The sequence below is a fragment of the Trachypithecus francoisi genome, unplaced genomic scaffold, assembly GCF_009764315.1.
Source record: "Trachypithecus francoisi isolate TF-2019V2 unplaced genomic scaffold, Tfra_2.0 Lachesis_group11, whole genome shotgun sequence".
NCBI lineage: Eukaryota > Metazoa > Chordata > Mammalia > Primates > Cercopithecidae > Trachypithecus > Trachypithecus francoisi.
In genome coordinates, this window is record NW_022681456.1 from 132,093,960 (window position 1) to 132,105,880 (window position 11,921).

An 11,921-nucleotide genomic window follows, 5' to 3' on the forward strand; every position below is an offset into this window, starting at 1 on the left:
TGTACAGTGTGTGTTGTATGAATGTGTTGTATGAGTGTGTTGTGTTGTATGTGAGTTGCATGGGTTGTATGTGTGTTGTATGTGTATATTGTGTTGAGTTGCATTGATTGTATGTTTGAGTGTTGTGTGTTGTATGAGTGTGTCATACGTGTGTTTGTGAGTTGCATGTGTTGTGTGTTGTGAGTGAATTCTACATGTATTTGTGTTGAGTTGCATGTGTTATGTGTATGTTGTATGTGTTATATGTTGCATGAGTGTGTTGTACGTGCATGTTGTGTTGTGCGTGAGTTGCATGTGTTGTATGTGTTATATGAGTGTGTTGTATGTCTATGTTGTGTTGTGAGTTGCATGTATTGTGTGTATGTTGTATGAGTGTTGTGTTGTATGAGTGTGTTGTACGTGAATGTTGCATTGAGTTGCGTGTGTTGTGTGTGTTGTACGTGCATGTTGTGTTGAACGTGAGTTGCATGTGTTGTACGTGAGCTATATGAGTGTGTTGTCTGTGTATGTCGTGAGTTGTATGTATGGTGTGTATGTTGTGTGAGTGTTGTGTGTGCATGTTATGTTGTGAGTTGCGTGTGTTGTGTTGTATGAGTGTTGTGTGTTGTATGAGTGTGTTGCATGTGCATGTTGTATATGAGTTGTGTGTTGTGTATGTATGAGTACTGTACGAGTGCATTGTAGGTGCGTGTTGTATTGTATGTGAGTTACGTGTGCTGTATGTGTGTATGAGTGTGTTGTACGTACATGTGTTGTGATTGCATGTATTGGTGATGTGTTGCGTGAGTGTGTTATAAATGCATATTGTGTTGTGAGTTGCATGTATTGGGTATGTGTTGTATAGGTTGTGTGTGTTTGTGTGCATTGTGTGTTGTGTAAGCACATTGTACATGCTTATTGTGTTGTTTGTGAGTTGCATGTTGTCAGTGTGTGCCGTGTGAGAGGCGGAGCATCCACATGACTTCTCCTCAGCAAGTCCTGCCTTGCAGCCCCTTCCGAGCTTGTATCCTCCCGAGCAGCCTAGAAGCAGCAGCACGTTTGCCTCTGCCCCTCCCCAGGAGGCCTCAGCCAGATCCTGCGCTCAGCCCGCTGCTGGGCGGCCTCTCTTGTCTCTCTTGTCTCTCTCATCGTCCTCCTGCGCCTCCTCCTTCTTGGGACCTGCATCCTTCTTCTGTGCTCCCTGGCAAACCACACCTGGGATGTGGGAGTTCAGGCTCTCCCGGAAGCCGTTTGTTCCTCTCTGAAGAGCGCCCGCCTTGACTGGCCATGAGCAGCCTGAGTGGATTGCAGGGAAGGGAGGTGGGTGTTCCTGTAGAGACGCCGGGGTATTACCTGGGGAGAATGGAGCCTGCGCTGGGCAGGCCGCCCTCCTGAGGAAGGGGACGAGGCAGGAGGAGCCTCTCGTGGACAAGGGGCCCACCTCCTGCCCTCCTTCCCTCTATCCCAGTCTGTTGTGAAGGAGGGCAGGGCCCAAGGTGATTTCTATGCAGATCTTCAATTATCCAGGCTGTGAAACAAATACTTCTGTTTTTAAGATCAGAGGAAATCTCCTTTTGTTTGTCTGCCTTTTATTTTATTTTATTCTATTTTACTTTTTTTGAGAAGGTGTTGCCCAGGCTGGAGTGCGGTGGCGCGATCTCGGCTCACTGCAACCTCCACCTCCCGGGTTCAAGCAATTCTCCTGTCTCAGCCTCCTAAGTAGCTGGGATGACAGGTGGCTGCCACCACATCTGGGTAATGTTTGCATTTTTAGTAGAGATGGGGTTTCACCATGTTGGCCAGGTTGGTCTCGAACTCCTGACCTCAAGTGATCCACCCACCTCGGCCTTACAAGGGATTGGGATTACAGGTGTGAGCCACCGCGCCCGGTCCATCTGCCTCTTAGTTAGAACATGTATATTTAATGTTTTAAATTTCACTTTTCCGGGTCAGAACAGTAGCGTTTTTTGTAGTGTTGCTATGAATATCCTTTACGATTAGGAGACTGGGCTGGCTGCCCACTGGAGAGTGGTATCACTGGGTCATGGTCACCATCTGCCCCAGCAGGGTCCAGAGTGTTTAGAGTCTTTCCTGGGCGTAGATACCCTTTTGTCTGACGTTCAGATAAACCAATCACCATATTCAGTGAATCAAAGAGATCAGAGCTGGGAACGGTTAGTGCACATCCACCTCTCCCGAGAGTGTTCACGCCTCTTCCACGCGGGGCTAGGCTGCTGCTGAGCGTGGTTCTACTGGCTGTGGGTGTGGCCTCTTTCCTCAACCACAGCCATCGCAGGCCTGCCACAGTTTTGATTCTTCTAGAAGAGAATGGGCAGGCAACACAAGAGAAACAAGATATGTTAGATCTGAAACCTTTAAAAATTATTTCCTCAAGCATTGTGTTTATTTTTTGCCCATACCTAATTTGATAGCAATTTAGAAAAGATTAAAACAAAAAAAATTTCCCTTATATTAAGTCTTTGAAAGGCATCCAACTTAGTTTTCATACAATGATTGTCTCTTTGGAGTCATACTTTATTGGTTTCAGTAATGTGTAACAAGTACACCGGCATAAACAGATTTAGGAGCAAACAGCTGCTTCATGGTTATAGTTCAGCTCGCGGGGCCCAGCTGTGGGGGTGCAGCCTGCGCCTGTCTGTGCGCCAATGCGGCTGGTCACCTTGAGCATCTGGGAGTGTCTGGGTAAGTAAGGTCTGGGCAAGGCAGCATCCATACATCTGTGTAGTTCTCACTTTGTCCACGTTATCCAGCAATGCCACAAAATTATCAAGTAAGTGTTCTCCAAGCGCATATTCAGTTAGTGTTTGGAAAGTGCATAGGTACCTAATACAGCACCTTCAGGAGGAGCTAGGAGCCCAGGAATGAGAGCAGGTGTGAGGCCTGTATTCTCTTTGCATAGATAAAATATACATGTGCATATCTGAGGCCAGAAAGTTAGATTGGGGCCAGAATGTGGAAGTCCTTACCTGTCGGATACTAGGCAGCCACTGAGGGTTTCGGAGAGAATCGCGCCTCTGATGTGCGGCATGCCGGGGGGGACAGAGCAGTCTCATACAGGGCACTCGCCCTGGCGAGAGGAGGAGAGAAGGCAGCCAGTGAGCCGAGCGATTCGGTGCCTGGGTCAGGAGGGGAAGAGGGAGTGCAGGAAGGCGGATGAAGCTGCGAGTCTGCACCCCGTGGTCGGCGTTGCGCTTTGCTGGAAATCAGGAGGAGAAGCAAGTGTGGATCTGACTCGGAGATACTTAGAGACACCACTGCAAGTTGCGAGTTTGGAAATACAGGAGGAGGCTTGGGGAAAATCTGGAGCAGAGTGCCTTTGGGAGCCTCTTAGGTAGAAGTGCCGGTCAAGTAGCCAGAGTGTGAGGCGTACATGTCTGGAGGGAGGAGGCCAAAGGAAAGCCCACATTTGGAAATGGAGGAAGGGTTGGAAGACCCAGAAGAGGTCCTGCTTAGAGTCCAGAGAAGAGCTGGATGGCGCAGTTCACTAAAGCCCAGAGCTGAGAGTTTCCAGGAGAAAGTTCCAAGTGTTGCTGAAAACCAGCGGGCAGGACTCCAGTTGGAGCCTGCGAGGGGAGCCTGGGTGCCTTGTTCCCTGAGAGCAGCCAGAGCTTGGGGGTCTCGGCAGAAGTGGGTGGGAAGTGCAGGGAGTAGGTGGAGATGGTCCTTCAAGGCCTGGTGCTTCACACGGGCAGCCAGCCGTGGACCAAGACACAGCTGGAGAGGGGTCTGAACCCAGAGCGTCTCCAGGAGGAGGACGGAGCCAGGAAGGGCAAAGGTATCCGGAAGAAAGGGGGCAGGCATGGAGCCAGGTCCCCAGGGAGGCTGCAGTCTTCTTTCTCTGTTCATGGACTGGTTGTTGGTTATTTTGAGTTCTCAAAGTCATCCACTTGATGTGGTCCAGAGAAAGTTCCCAGGGGTCTGAAGCCCGGAGCAGGCCTTGTGCTTTTCCGAACACTGCGTGTTGCCTCAGGGTTACTGGCAATGGCTAATTCTAGCGTGTCTTTTGTTGAAGTCTGCAGAAGAGCCTCAACCAGCACCAGCTTTTGAAGAACTTATAAAACTTGTGTTCTTCTGATTCTGAGATTTTTGCCTGAAATGCCTCATACATTTTTAACTAGGTGTTGTTAGCACTTGTGTGACGGCATTTGGAGCTCTGTGTTTTTGTGATGTGCTAGCTCTGAGGATGTTTAAGATTAGATTCCTAGAAATCAGATTATAGGAGCTCTCGGCCTCGCTTCATGAGTTCTGTTTTGACCCCTCATAGTGGATCCCGTTGCCGTGGCTATTCTTAGTATTTGTGGAACACCTGACTCGCGATGCTAGGAGAATGTGATTTGTTTTCTTTGTAAGCCTAAAGTCTAATGACCTTGTAGAGTCTTTATACCGTCTCTTATAATCAGCTTTAATATACTTGAAAGTGTCCTCATTGTGCCCTTGAAAAGCAGGTGCACATTTTAAAAGTCATCCTTTTAAAACGCTTGTCTTCAGCCTGTGCCCTTTGTCTGTTTTGTTTCCTTCACTGCAACATCATGAAACAGGGACAAGGGCTAGAATCTGTTTCATACAGAGAACTTGAAACAAGGACAAGGACTAGAATGTGTTTCATACACAGAGCTGAACTGTGCTGAGCGACCTGCTTTGCCGACGTCTGTTTCTGTCTTGAGAGGGAACCCAGGCCTCTTGACTTTTCCTTTTGTACATTTTCCAAAAGATTATTTTTTCCTCTCTCGGGTCCATTCCACTGTGGGATTCTCTCCTAAGGCTGCCGGCTTCATCCAGAGCTGGGACAGCTGCTCTCAGACACATTGTACTTTTCTCTCCATAAAAATCTGCAGCATCTGTTAGCAGCCCAGTAGCAGACCGAGTGGCAGGTCCAGTGTCAGGTCCAGGGACAGGCCCAGCGGCAGGTCCAGGGTCAGATCCAGGGGCAGGTCCAGTGGCAGGTCCAGGGTCAGATCCAGGGGCAGGTCCAGCGGCAGGTCCAGTGTCAGGTCCAGGGGCAGGTCCAGCGGCAGGTCCAGTGTCAGGTCCAGTGGCAGGTCCAGCCAACTTTCCACATGGCCTATGTGAAAATGTACCCTCTCCCTTCCATTTTTTAAAAGCAGTAGTTATTAGTAGAGCCTACTGCCATTTCTCCTTGAGCTCCTCACAGTGGATGCTAAGCATTTGCTTTATTAAAGCAAAGTTCCATGCTCTTTGTGCTAAGTCTCCTCTGCCTTTCTGTGAGAGGCTAGAATTGGGATCGACCCTCAGCTGTGCCAGAGCCTTGGTACATGTCTCAGTTCTGGAATCTACTCTGTGCTTGTTGCCTTCCATCCACCAACAGCCGTCTGTCTTCCTGTCACTCCTTCAACACGGAGTCCAGCAGTGTGCACACAGGTGAGCCTGTGTGAATGCTGGTTTTGTAGGATCTTATCGGGACCTTAGTCATCTTTTCACTAGGAAACCAGACACTGCAGAGGACTTACAGAAAAGCCCAAAGAAGCCGTATCAATAGAATCATAGAGACAGAATTCTATAACCATGGGAAATGGCATTGATTATCATGAAATGTGCATTTATGTGAGGCATACTAAAACATCACATTTCTTACTGGGTAAAAGCTTGGAAAAGAGATTATGAAAGTATAACTGACTCTATTCTTGTATCGTGGAACATGGTAAAATGATGCAAGGTATTGTATAGAATGGAACAAGCAGAATAGAATTATATAGAGTAGTGCAGAATAGAACAAATAGTATAATGTTATATAGGGTAGCATAGAATAGAAGAAACAGTGTAACATTATGTAGTATAGTATACAATAGGACAAATAGTATTACATGGTCTAGAATAGAACAAGTGGGATAGTATTGTAGAGTATACAGTTGAATTAATGACGTAGTATTGCATAGCATAATACAGTCTAGATTAGAACACACAGCATAGTATTAATATTACGTAGTGTGGTGTGGAATAGTAGAGTCGCATGGCACAGAACAGAGAGGATAGTGTTCTGTAGCACTGATGCAGGAGTTTTGCTCTTTAGCTCAGCTGGGTCCAGGTTCTTGTCCCATGACCAGGAAGAAACAGGCACGGGGACATCGAAGAGTGAGTGCAGTGGAACTTATTAAGCTAAAAGTTAAGCTCTCAGCGAAAAGAGGGGTCCTGAGAGCAGGTTGTTGGTCGCCCCTTCCCAGTTGACTACAAGGGCTTTTATATAGAAGCTGATGGGGCTGGGCTCCCTGTCTAAGGAGCACATTTCTGGTGGTTCCACCCCATTCCCCCGTGTGCATGGGGACCCACAGTCTATGAGCATGTTTAGGCGAGCCCCCCATGCAAGTCCCCCTAGCTGCACAAAACATGGGCTGGAGGCTCTCTGGGACCCTTCCCTTACTGTCTGCCTAAAGCAAGCTGGCTAACTCCTTTCCGTATAGAAGAAAATAGAATAGAATAGAAGAGATAGTACAGTATTTTATAGCATAGAATGAAGCTGTCGTATTCTATCGTAGAGAATGGAATAGTATAGAATAGAACACACAGATCGTACTAGTGTAGTATAGAATAGTAGCCTCACGCAGCACGGAGCAGTGTTGTGCTCCCTATGTACAGAGTGGAACCAGCAGGAGAGCGTTTTTCAGTGGGGCGTCACTGGCCCTTCATATTTCTTTGGTTCTGCGGAAATGAGGAGAGGGAGTTAAGAGAGGGGGAGGAGGTTGGCTTTCTTACTTTTAAGGCGCTCATTACTTCTTGGGGATCATTTGATGGTCCCCTTTGGTAATATTCTGTGAAGCAGTCTCTGTACTCTGTGTAGGGTGAAATGTGGGGCAGTCTGTGGACTCTGTAGGGTGAAATGTGGAGCAGTCTGTGGACTCTATAGGGTGAAATGTGGAGAAGTCTGTGGACTCTGTAGGGTGAAATGTGGAGCAGTCTGTGGACTCTGTAGGGTGAAATGTGGAGCAGTCTGTGGACTCTGTAGGGTGAAATGTGGAGCAATCTGTGAACTCTGTAGGATGAAATGTGGAGCAGTCTGTGGACTCTGTGTAGGGTGAAATGAGGTGTTTTATGGAAATAGTTGTCTCATGCCTGGCACATGGCAGAGCCTCCGTGGATCTTGCCATCATGAACCCTCTGATAACTTCTCTACAGTGCCCTCCACACTATAAATATCACACATTGTGGGAAGTCCGGGCCTTTTCAAAAGCTGGGTTTCATTTTAACAAAATTAGAATGCCCTGCATATTTGGAATGGCCAGATCATCCTGCACTTTTGATTTCACCTGTCCAGCTGGGTACACCTCCCTGCGTGCTGCCAAGGTTTACGGTGGAATTCCCTGACGCCACTACCCTCACTGCCTGCACCTGAATCTGCTGTGGGGTCATTTCCTTATTGGACTTGTCTGGGGACCTCCTGAGGGGTGGATGAGTCAGGACTGGGTTATCTTGGGAAGGTGTGCATGGAATTCCTCTTTGCAGTCTGTGTCCCTGTTGGAAGAGATGCTTTTAGCACATCCGTTAATCCAGACGTGATTAGCAAGGGGTGTCTCTCCCAGGTAAGAGTTGGTGCGTCTCTGCTGAGCTTCTTCTGACTTCATCCTTTTTCAAGTTTGTTACAGAGAACTTTGGTTTCTCAAGGTTTAAGAATTAATGTCAAAGAGCAATTTAGTGTTCTTTTTGAGTCACCAGCCTTGCTGTGGATGATTCGTGAGTCCTTGGTGGTTTGGGCCGCAGCACAACTGGTGGGCCGTCTGTTCCCCACCCTGGTGAATACTTTCTCACCCAAAGAAATGTATTCTGTTAACATGTCTCAAGTAGAATATTTTAGTAGGAGACAGAGTTATGGCTCTTGTTTTAATTTGTAATAGATGATTACTGTAGCAGGGTCAAGTTTGAGACTTGCAGTGTAGCTCATGGAAAACATTGATTAGAAAAACCCAAAATATATCACCAGCTTTGATGCTGCAGCTCCAAGGGACAGGAATGCATATCTATTTTTTTCTTTTGTTATTATTTATTATTTTTATTTTTGAGACAGAGTCTTGCTCTGTCACCCAGGCTGGATTGCAGTGGCATAATCTCAGCTCACTGTAACCTCTGCTTCCAGGGTTCAAGAGAATCTTGTGTCTCAGCCTCCCGAGTAGCTGGGATTACAGGTGCCTGCCACCATGCCCGGCTAATTTTTGTATTTTTAGTAGAGACAGGGGTCTCAACGTGTTGGCCAGGCTGGTCTTGAACTCCTGACCTCAAGTGATCTGCCAACCTTGGCCTCCCAAAGTGCTGGCATTACACACATGAGCCACTGTGCCTGGCCACCATGACCATTTTAATGTGGCACTGAATATCTGCTTTTTTTTTTTTTTTTTTAAGAAGTGCAGATGTTACCTCTCACACCTCTATTCTGTTGCTGGCCTGGGCTGGCCAGCAGGGTTCCCAGGAAGTGTTGTTGGACAATGTGGATCTGTGACCCCTTGGTCTTTGGGGACGTGGGGCACCCCGAGACACCCACAGTCTTGCGAGGGTTTACGGCTCTGTGTGTGGCTGCTGTGAGGCAGCTTTGGGCGCGGAGGAAGGAGAACAGAGCCCATCTGTCCTGGTGTGGAAAATGCCCAAGAAAGTAAAGAAATGGTACAAAAAAATCATAATCTGCCCTGGTGCCATTTCTGTTAAAAAAAAAAAAAATTCACTCTGAATGTGGTTTTGTGCTTGAGGAGGATAGAAAATACCTGGAAAGACGCACAAAGTGTTCTTATGGGGTCAGCGCCGGGAAGTGGGATGGGAGGCTTGGGAGTGTGTGGAAAGGAGGACGTGGTGTATTTTATTCTAGTTTGTTTGGTAGAGCAAGTGATGAAAGTGAAGGTTGAGTGCTCAGAGCAGCTCGGCCTGGCCATGGGTAGATCCCAGGGTGTCACGCCTCCCGCCTCCAGCTGCAGCTCTGTTTCTCAGTCACAGATGAGACAGGTGGCCTGAGGCTGTGGGCTGAGGAGGGGCAGCTCGGTGTCCCCAGCACCTGACTATCCAGGCAGCTCTTGAGCCAGCCTGAGGGAAGGGGCGGAGGAGAGCTCGGAAGGTGCACAGTGCGTCCCCCTCCTCCGCCCTGGGACTGAGGTGAGCCCAGGCTGCTGTCAGGATGGAGGAAGATGCCCTCAGGATGGAGGAAGAGGCTGGTGGAGTCTGGTCAGCAGCCAGTGTGGTCTTTCCCACAGGGGATACGCAGTGCGCCAACTAGCAGGAAAAAAACTCTGCTTTAGTTTTTAAATTTTGCTCATTCTTTTTATTGTGCTGGTCATGGTAAGATTTGGATATTGTTGGTAGGAATCAGTGTCAATTGCATACAGTTGACTCTTGTCCAAGACAAGCTTGAGCTTTGCCGGTCAACTTATAGGTGGATTTTTTCAACCAAACTCAGGGAGAAAATACAGTGTTCTGCCACGTGAAACGCATGTCAGAGGGCTGATTCTTTGTACATGCAGAAAATGCAGTGTTCCTGCCATGTGAAACGCATGTCGGAGGGCCGACTCTTTGTACACGCTGGTATGGCAGGTCCACTTGTGGGGCTTGAATGTGCCTGGATTTGGTATCCATGGGGTCCTGGAACCAACTCCCTGAGTCCAGCGAGCCTGGCTCCGGGACCAGCTCCCTGAGGACAGCGAGGATGTTTCTAGTAGCAGGTGGTTTATTTTGTGTTTTCCCCCTGGCTCCACACCCCGTTCTGAGAGACACGGCTGTCACAGGGGAACCAGCTGGGGCAGGGGAAGAGTGGAGGGCACCTGGTAGAAGTGGCGGTGGACTCTCTTAGGAAGGATAACCGTGGCATCTACCGTAGACGAAGATGTTGTTGGTCTGCACTCTTCTCGTGTTGGTCTGGGGCATGCAGTGGCCGTGGGCTGGTGTGGTCCACAGCCCCGGTCTGGGGCATGCAGTGGCTTTGGGCTGGTGTTGTCCACAGCCCTGGGCTCCGTGGTCCCTGACCCTGAAATCCCATCCGGTGCTGTGTCACCTTGGGCCAGCTGTCTCCTGAGGGGAAGGGAACAGGGAACAGCCCTCCCCGCATGGCCTCCCCAGCACCACCTACCCCTAGGACCTCCAGTGTTGACCCTACTGCGGGCTCTTCTCTCCTGGGGGGACCTTGTCCCAACAAGAGGACTCCATGGGCTGCAGGAGGTGTTGAGCTATTTTCTCTCCTGGAACTGGGTTGCTGGCAGCTCCCAGATGCAGGAGGAAAGGCTCAGAAATGCCTTCATAATAAGGAGTTGTTGACGTGAACTTTGGACAGCAAACACTGCTTACATTTCCTTTTCCATTTTGATGCTTTAATGGTGTGCAGCAACACTGTGACACACGGGGATGCAGGTGATGGCTGACCCCCCCGCAAGGGGGCCATGCACCTGTTTGATAATAAGAAGGCATGCTTCTCTTACTGCAAATAAAAACTTTTAATGGTTTTCTGCCAGAAAGACCCTGTCCTTTTTGTAGGATACATAGAGGATCATTTGGCAAGGGATTGGGGATTTGGGGTTAAACTAAAAACAAATTAAGTTCATTTTATAGCACTCTGAACCCATTTGAGTTAACTATTCATTGAGAATTTGAGTAGCACACACTGTTCTGGCTTCCAATTTCCCCCTAATGAATGGCATTTGCTGTAACATGACAAAACCCTGAGTCTTAGAATTACTGGGTAATGTGGAAAAAGTCAAAGTTGGTTCTCTGTTGTTTTGCTTTAAGGAAATTATATTATTTTGCAGCTACTTAGTTTTCTCCTTTCCAATCAGAAAAAGTGCTTTCTTACTACCTGAAAATTCGTGATGGTCAAGGGGACACAGGCTGCAGTGCATTAAAAGCCACCATCAAATGTGGACGTGGACTCAGTTTCCCCCGGTCTCACCCATCATCAAATGTGGACGTGGACCCAGTTTCCCCGTGTTCTCGCCCATCATCAAATGTGGACATGGACCCAGCTTCCCCCTGTTCTTGCTAACCATCAAATGTAGATTTGGACACACTTTCCCTCTGTTCTTGCCCACCATCAAATGTGGACACGGATTCAGTTTCCCTCTGTTCTTGCCCACCATCAAATATAGATGTGGACCTAGTTACCTTCTGTTCTCACCCACCATCAAATGTGGATGTGGACCCAATTTCCTTCTGTTCTTGCCCACCATCAAATGTGGACATGGACTCAGTTTCCCTCTGTTCGTGCCTAGCTTGCCACCGTGGCTCATTTCACAATCACTCAGGAAAGGAAGAAGCATTATTGTTATTATTATTATTTTTTTTTGAGACGGAGTCTCGCTCTGCAGCCCAGGCTGGAGTGCAGTGGCGCAATCCAGGCTCACTGAAAGCTCCACCTCCCGGGTTCACGCCATTCTCCTGCCTCAGCTTCACGAGTAGCTGGGACTACAGGCGCCCACCACCTCGCCCGGCTAATTTTTTTGTATTTTTAGTAGAGACGGGGTTTCACTGTGTTAGCCAGGATGGTTTCGATCTCCTGACCTCGTGATCCGCCTGCCTCGGCCTCCCAAAGCACTGGGATTACAGGCGTGAGCCACCGCACCCGGCCGAAACATTATTTTTAATAGGCATGAAGGCAGTTGTTTTGAACCTAAGGAACAGGACGTAATTCCAGCAATGGAAATGACCAGCCGAGTGGGTCTGTGTGAGGTTTGGAAGAAAAAAAGGATTTTAACTTCCCCTCTCTGTGTGTGCCCACCTCCCCCAGTTGAGAGTCACAGATTTAATTACTTTAATTTTGAGCTTAAAATAATTTGATAGCTTAACAAAAACTACTACAGTCCTATAAAATTCTGCTGTGTGGTTGGTTTTTCAGTTGCTTTTCTGAATATGGTAAATGAATGCATTATGAGTTGTTATTTTAGTAATTGCTGTAAAAATGAATGTAGGTTATAACCAAGTGTTATAAAGTTAATTTAGCACCAAAGTAA

The 11,921-nt window shown here is 48.0% G+C and overlaps 1 pseudogene; it reads right to left on the reverse strand.

The window, feature by feature from the left end:
* Positions 1 to 1,081: 1,081 nt before the first annotated feature.
* Positions 1,082 to 10,128, reverse strand: LOC117090933 (annotated as a pseudogene).
* Positions 10,129 to 11,921: the final 1,793 nt, after the last annotated feature.